A 3818-nucleotide genomic window follows, 5' to 3' on the forward strand; every position below is an offset into this window, starting at 1 on the left:
ATCAAGAGACTACAACGGACAGTCAGGACTGCTGAGAGGATTACTGGTGCCCCTCTGCCCAGCCTCCAAGATCTTTACATCTCCAGAGTGAGGAAAAGGGCTCAGAAAATCACCTTGGACCCCTCACACCCAGCCCACTCTCTCTTCCAACTGTTGCTACAGAGCACTGAGCACCAGAACAGCCAGGCACAAGAACAGTGTTACCCGCAGGCTATATTCAGCCTGAACAATTAATCTTTCATTACTATACATTGTCCAACATAACTGACATATTTATAGAATACATATTTATAGAATCCAAAACTTGTACATTTGTAAACTGCACACTTGTAAATAACATGCCTGTACATTAATTTAAACAATTAAAAATATTTTTCTATACTTCTATTTCTGTACATGGTGCATTATTTAATTCTATTTTTCTTATATTAGTGTTATATTTAATCTCTACTGTGTTATTCCTATATATGGAGGCTCCTGTCGTCAAGTCAAATTCCTTGTGCGTGTAAACTTACTTGGTAATAACACTCTTTCTGACTTCTGTGATCCTGACTGATTCCGGTGTGTTTGTGTGTGAGTGTGTGTGTGTGTGCTGTGTTGTGTTAGTGTGTGTGAGTGTACGAGTGTGTATTGTGTTAGTGTGAGTGTGTGTGCTGTGTTAGTGTGTGTGTGCTGTGTTAGTGTGTGTGTGTGTGTGTGTGTGAGTTGTGTTAGTGTGTGTGAGTGTATGTGTGTGTGTGCTGTGTTGTGTTAGTGTGTGTGAGTGTATGTGTGTGTGTGCTGTGTTGTGTTAGTGTGTGTGAGTGTATGTGTGTGTGTGCTGTGTTGTGTTAGTGTGTGTGAGTGTATGTGTGTGTGTGCTGTGTTGTGTTAGTGTGTGTGAGTGTATGTGTGTGTGTGCTGTGTTGTGTTAGTGTGTGTGAGTGTATGTGTGTGTGTGCTGTGTTGTGTTAGTGTGTGTGAGTGTATGTGTGTGTGTGCTGTGTTGTGTTAGTGTGTGTGAGTGTATGTGTGTGTGTGCTGTGTTGTGTTAGTGTGTGTGAGTGTATGTGTGTGTGTGCTGTGTTGTGTTAGTGTGTGTGAGTGTATGTGTGTGTGTGCTGTGTTGTGTTAGTGTGTGTGAGTGTATGTGTGTGTGTGCTGTGTTGTGTTAGTGTGTGTGAGTGTATGTGTGTGTGTGCTGTGTTGTGTTAGTGTGTGTGAGTGTATGTGTGTGTGTGCTGTGTTGTGTTAGTGTGTGTGAGTGTATGTGTGTGTGTGCTGTGTTGTGTTAGTGTGTGTGAGTGTATGTGTGTGTGTGCTGTGTTGTGTTAGTGTGTGTGAGTGTATGTGTGTGTGTGCTGTGTTGTGTTAGTGTGTGTGAGTGTATGTGTGTGTGTGCTGTGTTGTGTTAGTGTGTGTGAGTGTATGTGTGTGTGTGCTGTGTTGTGTTAGTGTGTGTGAGTGTATGTGTGTGTGTGCTGTGTTGTGTTAGTGTGTGTGAGTGTATGTGTGTGTGTGCTGTGTTGTGTTAGTGTGTGTGAGTGTATGTGTGTGTGTGCTGTGTTGTGTTAGTGTGTGTGAGTGTATGTGTGTGTGTGCTGTGTTGTGTTAGTGTGTGTGAGTGTATGTGTGTGTGTGCTGTGTTGTGTTAGTGTGTGTGAGTGTATGTGTGTGTGTGCTGTGTTGTGTTAGTGTGTGTGAGTGTATGTGTGTGTGTGCTGTGTTGTGTTAGTGTGTGTGAGTGTATGTGTGTGTGTGCTGTGTTGTGTTAGTGTGTGTGAGTGTATGTGTGTGTGTGCTGTGTTGTGTTAGTGTGTGTGAGTGTATGTGTGTGTGTGCTGTGTTGTGTTAGTGTGTGTGAGTGTATGTGTGTGTGTGCTGTGTTGTGTTAGTGTGTGTGAGTGTATGTGTGTGTGTGCTGTGTTGTGTTAGTGTGTGTGAGTGTATGTGTGTGTGTGCTGTGTTGTGTTAGTGTGTGTGAGTGTATGTGTGTGTGTGCTGTGTTGTGTTAGTGTGTGTGAGTGTATGTGTGTGTGTGCTGTGTTGTGTTAGTGTGTGTGAGTGTATGTGTGTGTGTGCTGTGTTGTGTTAGTGTGTGTGAGTGTATGTGTGTGTGTGCTGTGTTGTGTTAGTGTGTGTGAGTGTATGTGTGTGTGTGCTGTGTTGTGTTAGTGTGTGTGAGTGTATGTGTGTGTGTGCTGTGTTGTGTTAGTGTGTGTGAGTGTATGTGTGTGTGTGCTGTGTTGTGTTAGTGTGTGTGAGTGTATGTGTGTGTGTGCTGTGTTGTGTTAGTGTGTGTGAGTGTATGTGTGTGTGTGCTGTGTTGTGTTAGTGTGTGTGAGTGTATGTGTGTGTGTGCTGTGTTGTGTTAGTGTGTGTGAGTGTATGTGTGTGTGTGCTGTGTTGTGTTAGTGTGTGTGAGTGTATGTGTGTGTGTGCTGTGTTGTGTTAGTGTGTGTGAGTGTATGTGTGTGTGTGCTGTGTTGTGTTAGTGTGTGTGAGTGTATGTGTGTGTGTGCTGTGTTGTGTTAGTGTGTGTGAGTGTATGTGTGTGTGTGCTGTGTTGTGTTAGTGTGTGTGAGTGTATGTGTGTGTGTGCTGTGTTGTGTTAGTGTGTGTGAGTGTATGTGTGTGTGTGCTGTGTTGTGTTAGTGTGTGTGAGTGTATGTGTGTGTGTGCTGTGTTGTGTTAGTGTGTGTGAGTGTATGTGTGTGTGTGCTGTGTTGTGTTAGTGTGTGTGAGTGTATGTGTGTGTGTGCTGTGTTGTGTTAGTGTGTGTGAGTGTATGTGTGTGTGTGCTGTGTTGTGTTAGTGTGTGTGAGTGTATGTGTGTGTGTGCTGTGTTGTGTTAGTGTGTGTGAGTGTATGTGTGTGTGTGCTGTGTTGTGTTAGTGTGTGTGAGTGTATGTGTGTGTGTGCTGTGTTGTGTTAGTGTGTGTGAGTGTATGTGTGTGTGTGCTGTGTTGTGTTAGTGTGTGTGAGTGTATGTGTGTGTGTGCTGTGTTGTGTTAGTGTGTGTGAGTGTATGTGTGTGTGTGCTGTGTTGTGTTAGTGTGTGTGAGTGTATGTGTGTGTGTGCTGTGTTGTGTTAGTGTGTGTGAGTGTATGTGTGTGTGTGCTGTGTTGTGTTAGTGTGTGTGAGTGTATGTGTGTGTGTGCTGTGTTGTGTTAGTGTGTGTGAGTGTATGTGTGTGTGTGCTGTGTTGTGTTAGTGTGTGTGAGTGTATGTGTGTGTGTGCTGTGTTGTGTTAGTGTGTGTGAGTGTATGTGTGTGTGTGCTGTGTTGTGTTAGTGTGTGTGAGTGTATGTGTGTGTGTGCTGTGTTGTGTTAGTGTGTGTGAGTGTATGTGTGTGTGTGCTGTGTTGTGTTAGTGTGTGTGAGTGTATGTGTGTGTGTGCTGTGTTGTGTTAGTGTGTGTGAGTGTATGTGTGTGTGTGCTGTGTTGTGTTAGTGTGTGTGAGTGTATGTGTGTGTGTGCTGTGTTGTGTTAGTGTGTGTGAGTGTATGTGTGTGTGTGCTGTGTTGTGTTAGTGTGTGTGAGTGTATGTGTGTGTGTGCTGTGTTGTGTTAGTGTGTGTGTGTGAGTGTATGAGTGTGTGTGTGTGTGTGTGTGCTAGTGTGAGTGTGTGTGTGCATGTTGTGTTAGTGTGTGTGAGTGTACGAGTGTGTGTTGTGTTATTGTGAGTGTGTGTGCTGTGTTAGTGTGTGTGTGTGTGTGTGTGAGTTGTGTTAGTGTGTGTATGTGTGAGTGTGTGTGTGCTGTGTTGTGTTAGTGTGTGTGTGTGTGTGTGAGAGAGTGTATGAGTGTGTGTGTGTGTGTGCTGATGTGGGTGTG

At 44.2% G+C, this 3818-nt stretch overlaps 1 protein-coding gene across 1 annotated transcript in view; it reads right to left on the bottom strand.

Annotated features, from left to right (window-relative positions):
- The window catches only part of LOC107665917 (acyl-CoA dehydrogenase family member 11), a 32435-nt gene that overhangs the window by 17264 nt on the left and 11353 nt on the right, over positions 1–3818 (bottom strand). The gene's annotated exons all lie outside the window — the stretch shown is intronic.

The sequence above is a fragment of the Sinocyclocheilus anshuiensis genome, unplaced genomic scaffold (assembly GCF_001515605.1).
Source record: "Sinocyclocheilus anshuiensis isolate Anshui unplaced genomic scaffold, SAMN03320099.WGS_v1.1 scaffold1064, whole genome shotgun sequence".
NCBI lineage: Eukaryota > Metazoa > Chordata > Actinopteri > Cypriniformes > Cyprinidae > Sinocyclocheilus > Sinocyclocheilus anshuiensis.